Consider the following 23,284-nt stretch of genomic DNA (forward strand, 5'->3'; position numbering starts at 1 on the left):
ATGCTGGAAGTGTGGATTTGGGGGAGAAAGAGGTGGGAAACAGAAGAGGGGAGCACAAGCTCCTCCCTTGGGCACTGAGGGGCTGCTGGGGAGGATTTGCAACCTGTGCAACCACAGCCTGCCAGCAGCTGCTTTCACCTTCAGTGTTCTTTCTTATTTCCCAGCTGTGAGAAAAGGGCAGTAGTCCTTTGTTGATAAGGAAGAGACTCGTGGGACTTCTGGAGTCATTTCTCTTATTTTTAACCCATGTTTCCCAATCCTGCTTGGAGAGAAGTTGTTAGACTCCATCAGAAGCTTTTCAGGTGAGGAACACACGCCTGAATTTTGTCATACATGAAGTAAAATATATGACTTCTGAAGGCTTCCTTCCCTAATCTTGAGTTTTGTTTTGAGAAGCTCAGAGTATTCTGTTTTATAACAGTATCTATTTTAGGTTCTTCTGAATTTTTCTTTTGTTATTGATGCCTTCTTTGTCTTCTCCTGCACTGATAGTAACTGTGAGGCAGACCCAGGCCTGTATTGGTTCTGTTAACTTCAGCTCAAGTCTTTACTCTCCGGCCTGACGTGCTTGCTGTTATTTTAATGAGAAAATTTTTGGTGGAACAAATTTGGTTCCAATGGAACCATTCAAAAATGGTTCCATTTTGGTGGAACATCTGTCTGTATTGATTTTTGCAGCCACTTATTTCCTGAGGTTTTATCCATTCTTGTGTGTGAGTTGCACACTGTGCAGGAGCAGTCCTTAATCCTCAGATCTCCCTCCAACTCCAGTAGAGTTGCCAGAAGAACTAACCACCAGCCATAGGAATTTCATAAAACAGCCCTGAAGCGGCAGGCGGTGATTGTGTGCTAAGCTCTGTCATTCACCTGGACTTCGTTAGGGAGCACAGACCTTTTCATTGTCTTTTCTTGGCAACAAAACGGCTTCAAGCATGCAAATGTTGCACTAAAAGTTGTGGGTGCTGTAAGATTGCTCAGTAACTTTAATAGTAACTACCATAGGGGGAAAAAAGAAAAGAGGTGATTGTTTTCTTCTCTTGTATGAGCCCATTTCTATCCTGAGCAAATCAAAAGCAGTCTTAATGACATTAATTCCCTGCCTTCAGTATTTAAAACAGAGGTTGAAGGAGCCAGAAAACTGATAATCCAAAATTCTCAAATAGATGCTGAACATTAACCCCAAATCTAATAATCTAGTACTAACAGCAGGCATTTAAAATAATAATAATAATAAATCCCTTCTGGAACTCTGCAGTCTGCAGAACTCATTGAGTTGCTACAACTGCAAAAATGGGGAGTGGTTTAGTTTTTTGTTATGTAGGTTTGGTGTTTTCCATCAAGTATTACACAGCTAAAATCTGTAAATCCTTATAGTCTCTCCATTTTTATTTTATTTTTTTATTTGTAATTGTCTGGCACTTAATGCCTTGTCTTCTAACTTTAAAACCAGGAGCAGAGCAGTATCAGTGAGAAAGCTATATTAAAATCATGGCGTATTCATATCCTACAGTAATATAACTACATGAAAGAACTCCATTAGGTGAACGTTCTCAGATGTTTGCTGTTACCAGGCATCTCAGCTTGGCTAAGCCAGAAAATAGCAAAGACCAAACCAGAAAATCTATCACGAAGAGCAGAGGGGTTTCCTGGCAGAGCGCGAGCACATGTGAGCCAGAATCCCTAAAAACAAAGTGAAGATTTATAACGTCTTCACCGGCAGTTCTCTCCGTGCAGCAGAGTGAAGGCTCCCCCACATCACTAGAGGCATGATTAATACCTAGTTAAGAAAGAAATGTTGTGTGCCCAGCAATTGTAGGGGGAGCACTGCACAGGATTAAGGGCTTCGCGCACTTGTGGTAGGGTCCATATTTCACCGTGCTCTGCTCTTGCCCCTCCTGCACTTGGGGACTGCAGTGAGGTGGTAACAGAGGAACCTGTATTGATGGGTTTGTTTTGTTTGCCCAGTTTTTAGTTCACAACCAAATTTCAAGTTAAATGCTGTACTGACGTGCATTGTCTAAGCAAATTTTTCATCTGTGTGAAACTTTCTGATTTGATTTGTAAGCAGGTGTAGTCTGTCATTTTTCTCATGCGATTACAGGAGCAAATTCCACCTAGTTCACTGATAAATATTTTTGATAAGAAAAATATGCCAGATTTGAGTCTCTCCAAAGAAGGTAGCAGTCTGAATAGCCACCTGTCGATTTCTGCTATAAGGAAATTCCTCCTATGGAATGAAAGCATTTGTATAGCAAGAATCAGGGAGAGGGATGGGTCTTGGTGCCTTGCCTAACTCCCGTTGGGAGATGGCCCTGTAGAAGAAACTTGACAATCTGCATCACTCTGATCTCCAGCTTTCAGGAGCAGTTGGTTTGTGTTGGTGGAGCACTCCTGCTGCCTCTCTGCAGGGCAGGGGAAGAATCCCTTGTTCATGTCTTGCAGCTGTATGAAGCAGGAAAGTGGATTTTTCTTGTTGTTGGGTGTCGTAAATATTTTGTCATAAATAGCAGTGGATAGTGGATTCTTAGGGCCCTTAAACTTATCTGTAAAATGTCTGACAGTGCTGTCTAGCCTGGAAAAGCTTTCCCAGGTTTGGGGTACTGTTAACTGCAGGTTAACATGTTCTCTATGTATTCTTCAACCTCACTGCCCATTTTCTGCAGACAAACGGTGTCGTAGTGTCCTAGAAGCAGAAGGTAATTTAGCAGGATTTCATGAGTAATTTTTTTCAATAGTTCAGAGCAAACGAACTGAAGTCAGCAGTCACAAATCACAGCAGCAGTGTTTGCTAGCTGGTGAGGTAGCCTTATTTTGCAGGCTGCTGGTAAATCTCTCGGAAGTTTCCTCTGCAACCAGCTGCTAGATGGAAGGCATAATTGGTGCTCATGATGGGCAGATCCCATAAAAGGCCAGAGGTTCACAAAATTGCTGTAAAATCACTGGGTTGTAGAGAATGCTATGAGCAGTAAATCTCTGTTTGCTTATATGGTGGAGGCTGAATTCTGCAAGATCCTTTTCAAACCTTGAATGAATAAAGTCATAAGAGATTTTGAAGGACTAAGTTGTGAACCCAAATCATACAAATAAAAGAGCTTAAAGCAAAGCTTGGAGTAGGAAAGAACAAACCCAAATGATCATTTATAATGCAAATGGCCCTGGACTTTCGAGGGTTACCATGACTGTGGTCTTCCAGCAGTGGTTTCAGTAGTTAGCAGCTGGGTCACTAGCCTGTTAGGACTCAAGCCTGGGAAGCTTTGAATAGCTAGTGCAAAAATACTGGGTCTCCTTGGCCTCCTAAAGCAAACATAGGCTGGCAGCTTGAAAGCCTGCAGCTCAGGGAAGAGAAATGCAGCACGAAACAAAGTATTAAACTTTTACGATTGGTGAAAGTGAAATGTTGGTGTGAGAGGAGAGTGGGACCATTAGTTTGTGTATATGTGCCATCATCACCAAAAGTTAATGTTTCCCTCAAGGACCTGGTTTCTGGAAGATATTTCCCATTTGGTTTTGTTTGCCCACCAAGCACCCTGTAGCATTGCATATCAATAGATGATACTTTACGGCACCTTCTCATTTACTATTTCTGGTGCATGTTCATGGTGCTCTTCTGCAGAGCAGCCTCCGTAATGTGATGTGGACCACCATGGGCTGGGTGCCTGATTCCCATTTTCCAGATGACCAAACTAAAAACCCCAAGCTTCTCACTGCTCTGGCCAATATGAAGCGGTAAGGATTCATTAAATAAGCTGAATTATACCTTCCCCCACCCCAGGCTGGGGATCTTGCCATTTGTTTGCACCAACTACAAGGCAAAGGGGAGGAAAAGCTGCTGTGTTTTGTTTCTGTGATAAGTCAGGAAGGAGACTCAAACTGTACAGTACCTGCAGTCCTCCCAGGAGGCTTAGATGTTATGCACAGCTTGAAATGTTTGTAGCCAATGTAGCATTTAAATCTTCAAGTCAATTAAGTGTAATTATTGAATGAAAGGTAATACTTTTCTTCAACAATATGACGGTTAAATTTAAATTGGTTTTTAAATTAGAAGGTGACACCTACTAACTGTCAGTCAATTAGGTGTTTATCTGAAGACTACTGGCACGAAATTCTTTTTCTTTTTAAAATATATATTTATATAATCCATGCATCTTACTGAGGGCTGGAAGAGTTTTCAGTGCTTTCTGCAGAGATGGTAAATACACAGAGCACACATGAATAAATGAAAAATGAAGCAACGGATTTGCTTCCCAGAAAATTTCCGGTTCTATTAGTAGTTATTGATAAAATCTTCCTATTTAGTCTACTCTATTAACTATCAAAATTAAACTTTTAGACTAGTATTTCCAAAAAGTCTTTAATGAAACAAATTGTCCATTTCCCATCTATTTATGGGCCTGGGTTATTTCATCTAAAACTGAAATTCTCAGCTTCCTTGCAGCATTTCTATTAGATGATGCCCTCTAAACCTTTGAGAGCTTTGGGCCAATTTTTCGAGCTCAAGGGCACATCACTTGGTTGAAGGTGCAGTTTGACTCCCGGCGTGTGTCTTGCTCTACAGCATCTCACATATTTAGTCGGAGGGATGCTGAGAAGTCTATTCATGCAAAACAAAACAGCAACTTGTTTCCATTTATCAAAAAGCTACAATTTTCCATGGGAAGCTATTCTTCCTCCAGCATCTGTAATACACAGATTGCTTAAAACACAATTGCTGGATCATAAAACACAGAAGTTTCATTTGATTAAAAAGCAATTTGAGGTTATAATTTTCATACTCCAAGCTACATTATTAGATCTTCTCAGTGATTGGAATTACAGGCTGTTATTACTTTTAAAAATTAAGTATTTTTTCTCATTTCTTCTTGAGAGGAAACTTGTTTGAGGTCTTTCTGTTTGTGACAGATAAAGCAGCATAAATTAATAGTTACTGAATGGTTCTTTTTGTAAGCAATTGCCGATAACTTTTATTTTGGCATTTATGGTAGGAAAGGGAAAAACATGATGATGTGCAAAGACATGTCAACACTGGTAATAAACATCTATTCTGAAAGCAATTGACATAACAGTATTAAGATTTCATTTACACAATGAAAGACATCAGGTGACATGGCTGTGTGGGCTTTAAAAGATGTTTTTTCCTCAACCTAAAAGCACTGTCAATCTCCTCAGACTCTGCGACTCATTCAGCGATAGGAAGCTGTGGCAAGGAGCAACAGGGTGCTCTCTTGTTTTATAACCATGGGGAATTATTAAGGCTTAGTTGCAACCAGAGACTGAGAGAACAGCTGTTCTTTCCCCCAGAACAGCTTTGCCAACGTATTTGATGGTGGTGCTGGGTATGAGAGATGGAGCTGTGTCCATCCAGGTGAGCAAGTAGCTCCCATCATCCCAGGCAGCTCCGGCCCTTGTTTGTCACAGCTTATGCTGGGGGGTGCCAGCTTTGCATCACATTGCATGGAGACCTGCAGCCCTTCCTGGCTGTTGGAAATGTGCTGCCCCACCATCAGAACACTTAGAAACTATCAGGCAAAAGGATCGGAATTGGAAGTCTGTGCTTAGCCAAATGTTTCTCTATATTAACAAAATTGAGCAGAACTTGTGTTCTAAGTGTTAAAATGGAAAGCCAATGCACAGCACACAAAGCATCTGTAATGTTAATATTTTGTATGTGAAATTGGTTGCTTGTACATGCAATGCCTGCTGGAAATTTGCAAACTTGAAATGACTATTTTGCATGTAATTGCACAAAAACACAGCAGTAACTGCATGAAAATGCAGACAATTTTGTTCTTTTTTGTTTTCCAGCCTCTGTCAGAACTGGTATATAAAAGACCTTTTTCCCTTTTCCTTTCCTTTTCCCAACCTTTAATTAGTAACTGTTTCAAAGAAATAAAAATAAAAATAACACACACACAAAAAACACAAAGAAAACATGTTGATAGTTGCTATTTTTGCTAGTTTTTTTTTTTTTTTTTTTTTTTCCCCTCTCTGACCTTCCAAGGAAATTAGTGCGGTACTTCATCACACAAAGGAGAACACTTAAAACAATTATCTCAGAAACATTTCTATTTACTTTCCCTTTTAAAATGTTCAGCCTTTCAGTGTTGTAATTATGTAGACAAATGTTTCTGTTGCTACAGAAGATGAAAAGGAATAGCAAGAGGAGGGGAAGCCCCAAGACCACACAACCACTTAAATACTTCGGGCATTATGTACACTCTATTCTCGATTCATTGGACTGAGTCCTGCTTTCAGGCACACATCACTAGCTCTGACAAAGACTTTGACTTTGCTCAGATGTTAAGGGCAAAAAATTGCTACCCTGAGCAAATTGGTTTGGTATGCAACAGGCACAGTCACCTGGGAGGATAAGTGGTATAATTGTAACCCTGACCCATACAGCAGCGTTACGTTATTCAGCCATTTAGCTGAATTGGAGAATATCCTGGAGACTGGTTATGCACCAGGAGAGCCAGGTGCTGTGCAAACCAAACACCTTGCTTCATCTAAAAGTGGTCAGGCTCTTCGTGTAGCTACGCCAGAGTGAAAAGTTTGGTTTTGTATTTGATAACTTTTTTCTTTTGTTGTTTGTAGTTTTGTTTTGCTTCTGTCTTTATTTCCCTGTGGAAGGGCCCGACAAGCTGTTGTAACCTATTTGCTGGATGGCAAACAAGCATGTGCACAGTGTTTTTCACTGAGAGCAAAAGCAAATATGCAGTGTAGGGAGGGAAATTTCTGACCATCTCCAGCATCCATCGCTCAGCCTGTGCAGACAAACACAGGTCCAGTCCCCTTCCCAGCTACACACTGTGACCACGTTTGGGGTTGGGTAGGATGAAAGCTGTGGAGTGTGCAAGGGAAGAAAGGTGGAGCTGAAATGCCCCTGGTACTTGACAGTGTGGAGAAAAGGAGTGGATGGACTACCCATGAGCTGCCAGCCTCTGTGCTAGAAGCTGCTGAAATAGGGATAGAAGCATAAAAAAGGAGTGGGTTTTTTTGTTTGTTTTCCCCCACTCTCTGGGCGATCTAACACTGGAACAAGCTGCCCAGGGAGGCTGCAGAATCTCCATCCTTGGAGGTACTCCAAACTTGACCTGAAGTTGGCCTCACTTTGAACAGTGGGATGAGATGACCTTCAGAGATCTGTTCCAAATTAGATTGTTTTGTGATTCCATGAATGGTGTGAAACAACTTCAAACTAAATGAGGTTGCCATGGTAATGGTATTTTCTATTGTTTCCTTACGTACCTGAAAAAGAGCATGTGGCATCCAGATTTGATTCATCTCATCCATAACAGATCACACATGAGGAAGTTTTAGTTGAGGGTTAGAATAAGCCCTCAATCAGAAAAGAGTATTAAAACTCCATTTGCTTTTTGGTTTAGCTGAGTATTCAGCCCCTGTTTCATGGTGTTTTAAATGCTATTATTTGGCTACTTTTTTTTTTTTTTTTTGTCTGTGCAGTTGTGCTTAAATAATTTGTAGAGTTTCACTTTCTGGGAGAATTTTGAATTCTACACAGAGGGCATATCTGGAGGAGGTAGTAACTTGTTGATAAAATACTTTATTGCAGTATTTCTACATCATAAAATGTCATTGACTTAGATAGTGAGCAACTATGCCCTAGTTTTGACTGACAGACAGTATTGCTATTGATTTTGTAATCAGAGCAAAATTACAAAATCTCTGAAGCTTTCTGAACCTAATTAACATGTGTATCTATAGACCAGAATTAGTACAAAAGGTTAATCTTCAGAGCTGTGAACGACTGAAACTACCTTGATTCCCTGCGATAGATCATGGGAAGTACCAGTGCTGCTTTAAAATTCCATTTAACAATTCATAAAGATATTCTGTTGTTGCCTGTGAAGTACAATAATAATCATTTAATTACATTTCTAGTATATTAAATTTGAAATTACTTCTCAGTCTCTTTTTGAATGTGTCCTGTAATAACTGGCAATAGTAATACAAACACTTTACTGTGTTCTGTTACAAGCTGTTGTCAGAGATCTTTTGGTGTTCCTTCCAGAGGTAGGGAATTAAACTATCAAAGCACAAAAGGTACGCTTGAGTTATTGCTTCAATAGCTGAGTTAATTTTATAGATATTAAACTGCTGATTTTTTTACTGCTAAAAGTGAAGTGGAAATAAAGATGTAAAACAATATGATTTTACAGTGGGATATTCTGACTGATGGTCAGAAGTTTTTGCACAAGAAGAATTAGATTGAGAGTGACTGTATTAAAAACAAAACAAAACCAGTAATGGTTACAAACAGGGCTTTCTCAATGGGGATAAAACAAGAGTTATCAGTGCAAAATAATAAAATAAATTAAGAGGTTTGGCTCAAGCTTAGTAGGAGTCTGAAGTATTGCTATTTGTGTTTTGAATTCTTCGCTCAAGGATGTGTCAGAGATCTGTCTATGACATTCTGTAGCTGTTTTATCTGACAAAGGGTGAAAATGGCATTAACTGAAGTAAAAATGGGTTTGAAAGTTCCCAGTTGCTGTACATTAGCATTTGGCTTTGAAGTTGGCCTTGCTTTGTGTGGGGGTTTGACCAGATGCCCTCCAGAGATCCCTTCCAATCTAAGTTACTCTAATTCTGCATTTTCCATGGGGGAGGAATCTTGGAAGTGACATTTCTAAGGAATATATTTCTTACTCTGGATTGTTAGAGGCTGTCCTATGAAGATTAGATTGATTTAGAGATTGAAAACTCTTGGAAATGTGCAGACAACTTCTGTATTTGGATTAAGCATACTGCTGCTATTATATCTGATTATTCGGTGATTATTTGCCTTTGATAGATCTGTTGTCTTTTCTGCTGTCCTTTACATGTGGAAAAGGCCTCCCAATCAGTCTTTTTCATGTCATTTTTGTTGTTCTTGTTGTTGAAGTCCCATAATAATTTGGATAATTTGGACTAAAACACAGCAAAAGCACAGACCAAGGAATTCAGTACTCTTGAATCAAATACTATTAAACTGTTGTGGGAAGGATTTCCAGGCAGAATTACAGAGCTTGTTCCCCTGCTTGTCTTGCTATCTTCAGTGACTGTCATAAGACATGTAAATTTAATGCTCTAGTCTTTATCACTGATAAGACTTTTGGACTGTGTATATCTCCTCTATAAGGCAACACTTTTTTTCTGTTTGTTTGTATACTTAGGCACATGTTGTGTGATATGCAAGGTCATCCAATGTAGCATTTTTTGAAAATTCGTTTTGAGTATTAAAGATCTGTCCTCTACTGACAAGCTGCATGAAAAGAAAGGAATTTGTACATGCTAATAAAGTAACAATGAGATTTAGACATGTCCGTAAATTGGACTGCTGATGTTAGGTTTTGCCTTACCATGACCATGAGCTGGTCTGTCTCCGGTGAGGTAAATTGTACCAATCAGATTTATATCGTCTGACAATATGGCACAGTTATGACTTATGATACTTTATTCTTTGGTATTTGATTCCCAACAGATAATGTACCTTTAATATAAATATTTGCAATGTGTATCTATCTTTTACTTATTTTTTTGTCAGCTCTATTTTAAAAATTCATAGGACTTTTAGAGTTGGATAACATTTTAAAGAAATAATAAATCTTAGGTGTCAAGAAATAAACAATATTTGTCAGTTAAGCAGAAATCAGGGAAATAGGAAGGAAACTGACAATCTTGAAAAAAGTTTTAGTGGTTGTAGATCATTGGATGGTGGCCAATGTATTAATACAAGTTCATTCTTAAAAGTTGGTTGGTCCTCTCTTAAAACCAAAATACGTGGGTAACATACAGTGAACCACCAGCAAGTGATGAATGCTTTTATAGTCATTGCTGAAATGTGAGGAGAATGATTTCTCAGAGCTCATAAAGAAGGGATATAAAAAGCAAACAACAATATGTTAGCAGATCTAAGGTATCTAATTCTGGAGATGAAAACAAACAAATGGACAGTCCTGCCACTCTCCCATCCTCTGTACAAAATGGTACTGCCTCCTTGAAATCCTACCTTTCCTATTTGTTTAAGCTACTCGATATGTTTCTCATCTCCCTCATTTCAAACTAAGCTGAAAATAGCTCCACTGAGTTACTGAATTTGAAAACAATTTCAGCAGACCATAGTTTCCGGATAAAAATTATTGAAAGGAAGGGTTTGGATCATTTAAAAGAGGTCAAGTAGTGAGTTCTGTGAGTGTAAATAGGGATGAACTGTTCTGTTGTTTCTCCCACTAGATGGTTCTGGAGGTTCCCAGTGTTTGTTCTGGTCCTGCAGTCACATCTAGCACAAATTTCCTCCTCCAACAAATTCTGGAATTGTTTTTTGGTTTTGAGGGTGTGTTCTGGCATGGCCTATAGAGCAGCCTCAGGAGACACCACTTGATTTCTTTGTGGGTCCATTTCTAGAGCTACCTCAGGGCTGCCTCTTGAACAGTTTCTCAAACAATTTCTGGGCCTAATTCCAGAGCCATGTCTATGGCCACTATTCCCATATAATATAGAACAGTTTTTAGAACCACCTTTAGACTAATATCTATAGCAATTCTTCAGACTTTGTTAAAATATTTTTTATCTAAACTTCCTGTTTCAGGAATAAAGCTCTTCTGCAGAAGCATACAATGTACAAATTACTTGCATTATGTTACGAATTTGAATTTTTGATATTTCTTATGGTGAATTTCTTTTATTTCATGTGGGATTACACCCATGCATAAAAGGCCAAGAAATCAATCATATAAAGAAAGGAATTGGTAGCAAGCTGCTAAAGTAGGTGGTAAACTAGAGTCCTCAAATTTAAGAACACCTAGGTAAATTTTACTTATTTATATTCTAAGTGAAATGTCTAGATAATTAGAATGAAATCCTTTGTAGAAATTTTGGATAGAAATTGTTCTGTAATTGAATGATTTTCTATATTTATATAAAGATTAGTTCTAATTTAAAGCCTAAAGCCTCAGTGCTGTTTGCACATTGGATATAGCATTCCACACTTTGTGTTCTGCTGAGGTGGCTGCCAGTGACTATACCTTACATTGCAAATTCCATCCATTTTACAAGACTCCTATTGTCAAAACAATTCAAACTCTCCTTTGGTAATCAGATAAATGAGACTATAGTAAACTGGCAGCAATTGCTAAATTAATTTGTGAAGCAGTTTTAAGTAACAAATAGGTGGGAGAAAATCACAATCTGATTATAGCTATTGCAGAAGTAAGAAACCAGATTAAATTCATTGGATAAATTATTCATCGTGAATCACTTTCTCTGTACTACAACTAACACCCCAGGGAAAATATGCTGTAAAGCTTTGTAGAGAAGCTAGAGCACCTTCTCTTGATTTCTAATAAAAAGTTTTAGATGACTGCAGGTGCATTGGAAGCTTTCTTGAAACTATTCCAATTTCAGTTCAGCATGTCAAAGGCAGCAGAATTGAAGGTTATGGTACAATATTGAAAGATTCACCTGGGAATCAGATCTCTTGATTCTTCTGGCCTTCTACCACTAACTTTGCTTGTGATGTTGGGCAAGTCTACAAATCTTGTTGCTTTTTTTTTTCTTTCCTAAAAATCAGGAAGACTACAGTACAAAACATATAGGAAATGTTACTGAAGTTCTTAGGAAAGATGAGTTGTGGGTTTCTCAGGAGATGTGAAAATCAAGAAAATGTACTACGGGTTCCTCCTCCATGTATAATCACTAAAGTCAACCCTGGAGAAGAGGCAGAAGAGAAGGTAAAATGTTCTATGCTTCTCAACATTGCGTGAAAGCTTTTGCCTCAGTTCCACAAGCATTGAGCATGCGGGTCATTCTATTTCAGTTCACATTTTCAGAATTAGCTGTGTGTGGTTTTTGGTTGTTTTTACATAATTCTGAAGGTCAATTAAGCATTTAAGGGCAGAAGAAGCTTCTAGGACTGAAACCTTGATCTACCCTCTGTAACTGCAAAATTCAAACATACTTTTTCAAATGAATATGTGGGAAAATATGGGTCATTTTATAAGCTTCCAAATTCTAGTTATGAACTCAGGTAAAAGGTTTCTTTGAAATTTGTTCCATTTGTTCATTGCAGAAGCTGCCCTTGATACTTATTTCCTTCTGTCTGATTTTGGTTTTATCTAAACAAAATAAAAAGTAGTGTGAGGCCAAAGCATGCTGATTAATAAAAGCACACATTTTAAAATTAGTCACATTTGTCAAGAAATCTGATGAATGCAACCATTTCCCTAACAAGAAAATTAAATCCTATTTTTTTTCTGATCCAAAATACAAATTCACTTTATAATTTATCCCAGGATTTTACCTTTGCATGATAGAGACAGCCATAGAGTAGTTCTTGCGGATAGCTGGCTGATAAGAACTGCATGTTAAAAGAAATGGTGAATAAGATGAAAATTAACATTGAGCTTTACCTTATTTTAGTATCTTAGAGCATTGGATCAAGGATGATACTGAGATGTGGGAATTAAGCTGTCAAAGGAGCTTTTTCTTTCTTTTGTTGCTTTCATCTACAGCTAGTAGAGTAATTATCATCAAATAATGGATTAGCTGGACTTTTGTGGTGTTTTTAAATAGGTAGCTGAGCAAGTATTTTAAAGTTATTCATTTTGTTAGAGAGATGAATTGATAATTTAACAAATATGCATCTGAATAATCTATTTATTATAGCAATGTGTATTTTTCTGAGACTACTGGAATGATTCATCTGAATAACTCATACAGCCATGCTACCATGTTATATAGGACAGAACGGTAAACATTTTAGTAAAATAGCTGCTTGCATAGTTTGTGCAAAGAACACTGTAATTACACATGACAATTTAGGAATGATATCTGCAGAAGTCTAAATCTCCTCTCGTTTCTATTGAAGAATCAGCTGCAAAATGTAAGCTCTAATCTAATACTGTGAAAAAGTGAGGTAGTCTTTTCCAGTATTGTGTTCTGGCTGCATGTATAACTGCTAACAGAGGACTAGATCTTCCTCAGTGCATTAGACTGAGTGCCATATCCACAGCTCTCCTGCGAGCATGGCCTGGGCAGGGCCGCATTCTTGGCCCTGATGCCCATGTCACCGTCTCCTGTGAGCCTTACCTGTGGCTTACAGAGTGTTTTCCTTCTATATTTTTAGATCTCAAGCTTGCTTAAGCTGTGATTTGACTGTATCTACTCCTAATTGCATGAACTGTACCTTCTAATTTGTAATCAGGTTACTGTGGAATTTCAAAGTTTAATTTCCCATCTATTTTAAACCACCTGCCTGGAAGCTTCTGATAAAGGCCTTTTTTCTTCTCCTCCATGCATGCAGTTTGTTTCACACGAATTACTGTATGTAAGTGCTATATGTAAGTATGTAATTTATGAAATTGGTAATGGAATGAATCGTATGTGACCTGCTACCTCTGTTTTCCTCTGAAGATTGCACAGGGTTGTTTACTGCTCTTCAGGGATTCACTGGTTGTAGGTATGGATGCTGGCCTCATATCAGACCAGACTGGACTATCAGCTTTCAGCTGGCCTTTAGGCACTTTCTGGAGTTTTCAAGTTTTGATTTTAGAAAGCAGGCCCTCTCTTTCCTTCTTTCTGTGCCTCTCTGCACACCTGCACAGTGTAAATAGCTGTCGTGCGCAGCGTCTGCCTAAACTGCAGTAGCATCGTGGAGCTCCCTGGGGGTGACCCCAGTGTCCACACGGCTGGATATGCTCCCTACTTACTCCTACGTGTCTTCCTGATGCTAGCAGTCGCTTAAGACTTTTAGGAAGAAAACTGCATCGGTAGAGTCAACTATCCGATTGACCATGAGGCTTTTTAAATCCCATTTTATCACTCTGGTCCCTTGTAATGCAGCTGGAATGTAGATGGAAATTTTACAGAGCACTTTTACTGTAATACTGCCACATACTTTGTCAATTAGATTTCTATTTATTCTTTAGGCATGTATAATGATTTTTTTAGATGTTTAAGTAGCATTTATCTTTGAAAACAAATGAAAGTTCAGTACAACTGTGATTGATACAAGGCAGGTATTCTCACTTCTGGGATTTAAGGAGCAATTCTCAAAGCTTGTCAGAGACTCTCTGGAAGACTACTCTCAGTTGAAGGATCATGTGAAAACAAATTGCTCATGTCTGCTGTCCTGGACCCAAGGTTAATTACTGTAATGTAGAACAGACTGAGGAAAATGTTGTGTACAGATCTCCTCAATTAACCCCTTGTCTAGAAAGGAAACATTCTGCAATAAGCAATAGACCATCTAGTCATTTAAATAGCAGGTGTCCCATAGCAGTGGAGTGTCAGGAGGGAGTGTGAAATAACCTTCCAAGGAACACAAGAAGAGAAAGTGGCGAAATTGAGGGTTAACCAAAATTCTGCGGTATAAGACAAATGGGTAATGGAAAATAGCATAGGCCAGATATTTATAGGACAACCTTTGATTTTCTGTGTACAGTTTTGCATACTCAAACACTATTCCTTGCATGTGATTGATTATCTGGGAGTGTATAAAGTCACCTGCCAGCAATAGTTGTCTAAAATGCATCTAAGAGCACCTTAGAGGAATACTCTGTCGCAGAGAGTAATTAAACTCTGGAACTAACTGGCAGAGAAATTCATTGAAGGCAAAACTTGGGGCAAATAAATGGATAACAGGCCTGTCAGGAGTTATAACTGATGGTGAAGAAAACCTTCAGAATGAATATTAAGCATTAGAGTTCAGGAATTAGGCCTTCCTCTTCACACTTGGAGATGGGGCAGATGGGGCAGACTGTCAGAGTGATCAAAGGCTTGTGAGGTACTATCCAGTATAGCTCCTGTGCGTAACCAGAGGCAGATCACATCCACTTGGGAAACAGAATATTTATTAAGGGCTGTGTACAATGTTTTTTTCCCTATCATACTAGATGTCCCTTTCTGTACTTTCACATCTGTAGAGTGTAAAATTCTCATTTTGCAGCATTGTAGAAACCCAGACTGAAAATAAGAATAACATTCTTAGTCGCCTGCAGCAGAGGATATAAGGGAAGAAGGAGTTATTATATCTGTTATTGTCAGAGTGACTCGATTGGCAACAATATTGCTTCCGAATTGGTAGTTTTTTGGGTTATCATACCATATCACAGATGATGCTGAACTGCAGAACTGAGGGTTGTTTCTGGGGAGAAAGGAAAAAGAGAGAAAGAAGTTCACTGATGAAAAATGCTTATGATTCCCTTTGCAGGTAACACATCTCCCTTAATAAGGCCAGCATTGGTATTCCAAGAGTGTATTCTTCATTTGTCTGTTTAGTCTTTTACATCGAAACTTCCCTCATTTTTTAAACACACACACACCATGTGATTCCCTCCTCCATTCAGCTCAACGCTGAAGTTCAGGGAAAAGTGCAGATCTTAAAGCATAGGCTTTAAGCTTGGCCTTCAGATCTTCACAAGCTGAAACAACTAGGCAAATTTTCAAATGCACTTTAGAAGTTTGCTGGTAATTGTATCAGATGAGTGCTTTGAAATTCTGAAAAACAGACAGTGTATTTAGAAGCCTTAATATTGACCTAAGAGTCAGATTTTGGCAGTCATCTGAGGATTTTTTTCAACAACTTGTCTTTAGGATATTAATTTGTTTTGGCAGATATGGAGAAAGAAAAATCAACCCTATGAAATTCATAAAGTGTCAATATGCCAATCTACTTTTAATGCTTGTCATTGCCAAAACTCTGTATATAAAGCAGAGAAATTCTTTCAGAATTTCACACTTTCTGTATAAATATTTTGGCAGCATCAAACATTCATATATTGGGATGTTATGAATAGTGAACAGTAGCCCCAAGTGTGCCAGCTTCAGGACCTGGAAAACCAGGATTTTTTCTGGTGCCTGTTACGAGATGAATTGTGCATGCCTTATACATGTGTAGCAACTGGTTTCAGTCACACAAAGTTTTGTCTGGAAGAGACACCTGCATCGATGTGAGCAGCAGAGGTAAAGTCTGTACCATCAGAACCTCAGTGTGTATATAACCCACAAGCAAAAATAAGGAGATGACTTACTAAACCCATTTAAGACTTAAGCTTTTACCTTCAGCCTTGGAATGTTGTTTTTTCAGACTGACAGCCAAATAAATGCTTGCTGAGATGGGTCAGAACTGTCCCTATGGAGCTGTCCAGCACAGTGGTAGGGACAAGCTAGGCAGCTAGCACGTGTCTCTGCTCCATTAGAGAAAACAAATTTGGCTGTTGAACCTCAGGTCTCTTCACAAGTGACATGTGTGACATTTTCCCCACATTCCTACCAGGCACCACATTCTTTTCTCTCTTCTGTCTTCACAGAATTCCTCTTGTGCTGGTGGTACTCACAGACCTAGTCCTGGAGGAGGAGGAAAATATTTTTCCACAATAGAAAAGAGACAGTCTAACACCATTTCCTTTATGTATTTGTGATCAAGAGAGGGATGTTTTAGATTGGTCCTATATGGAAAAGCAAGTGAAGGTTCTTGCGACAGCACTTTGGGATGTCCATCATGTAAAGGTGTAGGATCTCGCCCCAAAGTATATAGCATGATCTCTGCTGCCTGGTGCCTTAACAGGAACTGTTCTTAAGCTTTCCCTTGGTTTTGTTTTTTGAGTAAATATGCACAATATGTTGTGGCAAGTGATTTTGTCCATTAGTTTGAAACTTCAGCTGGTTGGTCATGCTGGCTGGAGTGGTTTGATTCTAACCAAAATCTATGATAGTAACCAGTGAAAGCATCATGCTTCTAAACTTCCTGAGCTCAAGAAAAATGTTATTAGGTAAGGATATCGCACAGCTTTTAAGCAAAACTTTTTTTTTTTTTGTCTTAGCAGGCATAACTTCTTTAATCAAAAACTGTCCAGATTAAAGAAGATCATCAGGTACGAGTACAGTAGCAGCTATAATGCCTTTCCAGTAATTGTTGGGTACTCAGAGTGACTTCCATGTGAATGATAACAGCAGTTTAACAGTAGATATCTTTGGTCTTCCTCTCAGAAAAGCTTCTGTGGCAGTGCTCAGGAACAGATTTCATGTTTTCTCTAAAAAATTTATGTACAGTGCAAGGCAGCTAGTGTAGAAAGTGAGCCTGATATTTCCACTGAAGAAATCAAAATTAATTTAGGTGATGTTTATTTTTGCCTTTTCAAAAATCTTGAAAATCTAGAGCAGGCAGTTTTTTCATATATACAAAATTTGTTATGAGAAAAATCACAATATTTTCAGAGGAAACTCATTATTTTCCTAGGCAAAAATCATTCTGTTGAAAAGCAATTATCTATCGGGGAGAGAAAAACAGTTTGATGGGAAATTGACCACCTATCAAAAATTGATCGGCTTTGCTAGCCTGGCTGAGAGAAAGAATTAGTTCAAGCAAAATAGGAAGCAGGAAAAGAAGGAGCATAGAGGCAAAGGAGAGATGCTTATCAAGACATTTCATTCCTTATCAGAATCCCTGCTCTGCAACCACTTTACCTAAATAGGTATCAATTTAGTTACAGTGCCTTTCCTCCTCTTTGGGTGACTAAATTTGTGCTGTGACCTGGCTGCAGCACCTGTGTGCTGCTGTGGGCTGTTGTGCATTTTCTCCATGGTGTTGGAGCCATAGGAAAACACTGAAGTGAGTCAGGATTTTTTTTTTTAACCTCACCTGTCTTAAAATAATAAAACATGGGGTAGGAAATGTTAGATTTGATTGAGTTTCTCAGAAAATTCTGCCGAGCTCAGTCACTTCTTTCAAGCCACTAAATATTGCTGTCATTTATACTTGCCAATGAACAAGGCTCTAGCTGCCAATCCCCAACTAATTTATTGTACCAAAATTTCCTGTTTCAAGAAAGGTACACATTTCCTTGAAAGAAATGATTTGTATTTCACACTCTTCTGATTTCTGTCCTTGTTGCTTATATTTGCCTGGTGTGTTTTTCATTTGTTTGTTTTTAATTCAGTGAAGCACAATAACAACGGACTTGGTGGGAAAAGGTTTGTGGAATCCCAAGAAGTGATATAGAGAAAATGTATATATAAACAAAAAAGTTTTATTGCTCAGGGCTTTGACAAACCGGCCTGTTTGCTGATGGGACCAAGCCCTGGCAACTCAGGGTAGCGGCACCCCTCAGAGAGACACAAGTGGCAATCCTTTCCCTCCTGCAAAAAGCCAGAAGGAACCTAATGTTTAACTTCTGGGAACAAATAGATGGGCAAAAATAGCAAACAGGAAACATGTCAGGTTCTTGTTCCTCGCTTTAGGGATATAGGGGCTTTGTAGGGTGTCATGCTTCAGGGCAGAGCCTGCTCCTTCTGCCTGGAGCTCAACCCCTGCCCTTCTTCAGCAGCGCCCTCCTGTCAGTGCTACTTAAACATGTCTGCAAATCTGCAAAGAACCCAAGAGCTCCCATTTGGGCAGGGGGATTTCTAACTTTGCCAAGTACACAAGGCAGAGGCAAAACTACTTAATGTCAGCATGCTGTGGAGTCTTCCCTAATGAATCCCCCTCCTCTTCAAATTAACCTTAAATGAAACAACTAACATATTTTGCAGATGGATTGTTAGTGGTGTTATCTGGCACACAGGAGTCTGATATTGTATTTCCTCACCATTTCAATTGGAATTACCCAAAGCTGTAGCACAGAAAGAAAAATTAAGCCATTGGCACCAACAGCATCTACATATCACAGCCAGCAATTGAACCAGAGCCGTTGCTGTTGTTTTGCTTCAGTCGTGTCCCTGAAACATCCCCTGCTCACTTCCTATCTGCTTACTTGAGAAAAGCAGCAGTTCTTGCATAGCGAAGGAGTGGCAGAAGGAATTAAACAGGTGTTAGCATTAACTTCACCTTTTCTTGTGTTCTGACTGGATAGCACAAACAGTTGCAGCACGTGGAGGCGATGTTTGAGCCAGCCTGGATGGAGCTAGTTTGAATGCCAAGAAGCACGAAGACAGCAGCAGGGGACTGCTGCCCAAAGAAATACCCTGTGCTCCTCCTGCATTTAAATATTAAGAAACTAATTTTGTTGCTGGCAGGCATAGTTCCCTGGGACAAGCTGTGGCAGGGACCAGTTGACAGTTTGAGTGTTGTGGAGAGGTGACGAGCTGCTCAGAGCTGGCAAGAGGTTTCCAAAAAAGCTCAGCTGTTATTTAGAGACTCAGACACCTGGCAGGTGGGCACGTGGCACGCAGTGGGAATTGTTTGGAACAGTCCACCTTGGTAATGAAAGCCTTTTTTTTTTTTTTCTTAAGTTGCTTTTCAGCCTTTATGTTTGCCAGTAGAAAACAAGGTGCAGCACAAGTGAGGAGGACTTCATGCTCGCTGTGCTGCCTCTGTCTGCATTCTGTTTGTGCTCCTTGCAACAGCTAAAGTTACATGTTAAGAACAACAGAAAATTAAAACTGCACCAAGTGAAAGCTGAAACCACTCCCAAAAGTTTCATTAGTGCCAGGAAAAATGAAGCACTTCTATCAATCTATTAAAAAAGATAAAAGGATATTTTTGGAAAAAAAAGAAAAAAAATGACTCCTTTGTCCATTAATGAAGAAGTGAACATTGCCAATAAGAATGTGTGTGTTGTTCAGAAAAGGAATATGGGATGATGTTGCTTCTCTGGAAACAAAAATCAGTGTCTGAAGGCAGGAACAGGGGAAAAAGCCTTTGAACCGAGAGGGGGAGGACAAACTGGTATGTCATGAAATGAAATCAAAGGTATACTTGCAGGAAGGAAGAGGAGTGCACCAAGGAGAAAAGAAACCCACACAATTGAAAGGAAAATAGCATGGTACAGAAAGTCAGGGAGAGACATTGACACTTGCAGATGCATTTCTGCCCAGGAGCTGCACTCGTCTCTTTAAAATGTCAAAAGCAGGTGTTTCCTTTTGAAATGTGAGCTAATGTGGGCATTCAGCACAATCTCTCCCAGGTGCTAGAACAGTATGGGGCTCATTTTTTCTGAAGTAATTATTGCTGAATATATTGTGAAGCCACTGCACCTGCCAGGTTAGAAGGTCCATGCTTAAAAGAGAAAGGATGGATATGTTGGTAGCACCAGGAGAAAATTTTCTGCTTTAGCAGGAACTTTTAAAAAATTGTAAGTCCTTTCTTATTTATATGTTTAAAATCGGGACTACAGACACACACAAAAAATGTAGTCACCAAATATGCCTGTTTCCAAATGTGTCTATGAATACAATAAACAAAGTAAGAGAGATACAAACCCACGCTTTTAAAAAGAGATTAAAATGAACCCTTGAAGAACATTGCCATCATAACTCAGCAAGGAATCGCATTTTCCTCTAGGTGCAAGAGAGTTCAAGTCCTTTATTGGAAGAGAGGGTGAGGGTTGGTTTTGGTTATGTATTGTGCAGGGATTAGCATTCTGCTTTACGTCCAGGCATCAGAACTTGGGTAACTTTAAGATATGTATGTCTTTCAAAGTAAAAAGGAAATAGATCCTTAACATTCTTGTGGGGTCTTCTTTATCCCCACTCATGCTGTATGATGTCTGATACCGTCTGGTGAAAATATGCTACTAGCTCAGAACAGTACATAGCCATTTGTTTGTGTGCATGTGTAAGTTGGTACTTATTGAACTTGCATTCCTCCAGTGAAAATGACTCACCACAGAGCAGGAAAATGAATAATTACCTTATAGGTATTGTTCATTAGAGATGCCCTAATAAAATGAATTTTTTGAGAAGTAATTAGGTTAGGCCCATTTGGAAAGGGAATTCTAAAGGTCTCCCAGAACAAGGAATGGTGAGAGTTTGGGGTGATTTTTTTTTTTTTTTTTTTGTCACTTCTAACTGCAGTCTATATTACTGGGACCTTATTAGTTTTGATGTTTGGAGTCCATACAGATTTGATTTGGCCTTCTAGTTAGGTGAAAAATGAGGAAAAATGAGTTCCAGATACACCAGTTTTGTAGAATTTAGAATCTACTTGTTGCTCTACCCTGTGCACTGAGATTAAAATTGGGAGTAGCAATTATGTGACTGTATTTGGAATAAATTATATTCCACAATATATTTCCTGTATATGGAAAATATACATTAAAACAGATTTGGCCCCGAAGAAGATCATATACCAATGAGAATCCTTCCCTGTTCAAATCAAAGCTCTCTAAATAGGAGGACAGGGTATCTAAGCAGAGTGGTAACACGACTGCCCTGTGAGTACTTGTGCAGACAGGGTTATTCAGTAAGATTCCCAACTTTGACGCATTTCTGTTTGATCTATGCTGTGGTACAAGTAGAGAACTACATGATATTTTTGGAGCTACTTTTCAAAGTAGATTTGGTTGAGAATCTTTGTAACTCATTTCCCCATTTGACTCTGTGTGGTTTCATGGATCATCTAGTACCCTAATTCCCCATCTGATTTGGGTCCGTGGTTCTCTGCTTGCACCCAGCAGCAGGGACCTTACGCTAGAGGACGGGTATCTGCTGTACGTCGCTGTGCTACACGAGAGGTATCATAGCAACACGTTGCAGGCACTGTGATTTCCAGATTACAGATGGTGCAGGCATGCAACAGGTAGTTTTAATTAGCAGTGTAGCTGCGGCAGTACAGAGCTCGGGATCTGGGCAACTTCAGAGTAGTCCCCCATAAGCTGGTTTCTGCGGTGGTCATCACCCCATGAGCTGGTGTTCATTTAAAGTTATCTCAGGTACATCCGTCTAGGCTGCAGTCATAGCAGCTGGTGCAGTGAAGACATTTAGCTCAAAGCTATAGGGAGTTTTTCTTTGAAAATAATTACCAATAAAAATAATAAAAAAAAAAATCTTCACACGGCAATGATCTAGCAGCATATGTTGTTCCTCAACAGCCCTGAAAAGCCACGGTGCTGCTGCATGACCCAAAGCAACGATAATGTCCTTGCGCCGTCTCACAAACAGAGCGAGGTCTGGAAGCCAGGATGCCTCTGGGCTTCTTCACCCTGTTAATGCTTTGTTTGACCTTGGACAATTCACTGCAGGTTGCTGCCTCTAACTAATAATACATACACAGTAATATTCTGATACAGATTTCAACACCGGATTAAATGTTTTAAAGCTGTACAAAAATCTTGCAAAAATAGTAATACAGCTCTTATTGTTACATCTCTGATTGGGATTAACACTTGATTATTATTACTCCCGTTCAACCTTATTTAGAGTTTTCATCTGTTCTGCTCACTATTTTGGATATTTTTTTAATGCTAGATATTTTATATGATTTTTAATAGCTTTAGTAAGCTGACTCCTACCCTGTTTGTATATTCATGCCATTTGTATAACTAGCTTTCAGCACAAGTTAAACTCTTCTCCCACCCACGAAAGAATGGACCAAATCATCCACACGATTCAGATTTAATAATCACAAACCGTTTAGTTTATGAATGTTTCATACTGCCTCGCTTTCACAAGAATGCAGATATGCTGCATGTCTATATTATTGGATTATGCAGCTAACAATGGAAAACATATGTTCTATGTAGTTTTTCTTAACAACTTGCTGAAGTGAGAACACCTGCTATGGTAAGAAATCAGACGCAAAGGAATTGTTTCCTTTTATTATTTGCACTCTTGAAATTTTAAGTTACACCCAAACTATACTCATGTTTTTAACATTAACATTTAACAATACATTTTAAAATGCTTTAAAGATTTATTTTTTAATGCAAATATATTTGTTTCTATTTGTGGTAAAAATACACTGCATGTCTCAAAGAGCTATGTGGGCAGCATTCAGAAATGAAAGCTGTATATGGCAGTTGCAATATTTTGCTATCTTCCAACTTTTTAGTTGCTGTTCATCTTGTTTAAACCAGGGGTGAGTTATTGGCAGCACCTTGAAAGCAATATTCCATTAATTGATAGATAGGAAACTCTGCTTATGGCTATTGTGTTAACAGAGGGCTGTGCATCAATGTAAACATGACATGGGTTCATTGTTTGCATGGAAGTGGAAGTGGATCCATTTAGAAGTGAGCCTACTTCTAAATTGCAGTAACAATCTGAACTTTCAGCTATAAACTAAACTTTTTTTTTTAATCTCAAAAAGCTAACCTAGGTTCTAAGAAAAGGATTACTGTCTGTGCCATACAGTTAGCAAGTTATGAGGTGTTTTCAGAATAGTCATGGTCAAAATAAATTTATGTGCATTTTTTGTAGCTCTTTCAACCTTGCTGAAACAATGTGTTTGAATTTCTGTTCATGCTCCGTAATCACAAAAGGCATTGTTGCAGCAAATTATGTATGCATATACTTAAATCCCAGAGATACTGGTAAGATACAGCATGCACATGAAAATTGTGAGGATGATTGG

General features: G+C 38.9%; 2 long non-coding RNA genes across 2 annotated transcripts in view; both read left to right on the top strand.

Moving 5' to 3' along the window:
• Window positions 1-260: 260 nt before the first annotated feature.
• The window catches only part of LOC121079099, a 72,585-nt gene continuing 49,561 nt past the window's right edge, over window positions 261-23,284 (top strand). The window contains exon 1 of the long non-coding RNA XR_005824875.1: window positions 261-302. This is a non-coding gene — a long non-coding RNA (uncharacterized LOC121079099). The remainder of the gene's footprint in view (window positions 303-23,284) is intronic.
• LOC121079100 lies at window positions 3,686-5,269 on the top strand. Its single transcript, XR_005824876.1, has 3 exons — window positions 3,686-3,726; window positions 3,919-3,926; window positions 5,149-5,269. It is a non-coding gene; the product is annotated as an uncharacterized LOC121079100 (long non-coding RNA).

This window comes from Cygnus olor, chromosome 16, assembly GCF_009769625.2.
Source record: "Cygnus olor isolate bCygOlo1 chromosome 16, bCygOlo1.pri.v2, whole genome shotgun sequence".
NCBI lineage: Eukaryota > Metazoa > Chordata > Aves > Anseriformes > Anatidae > Cygnus > Cygnus olor.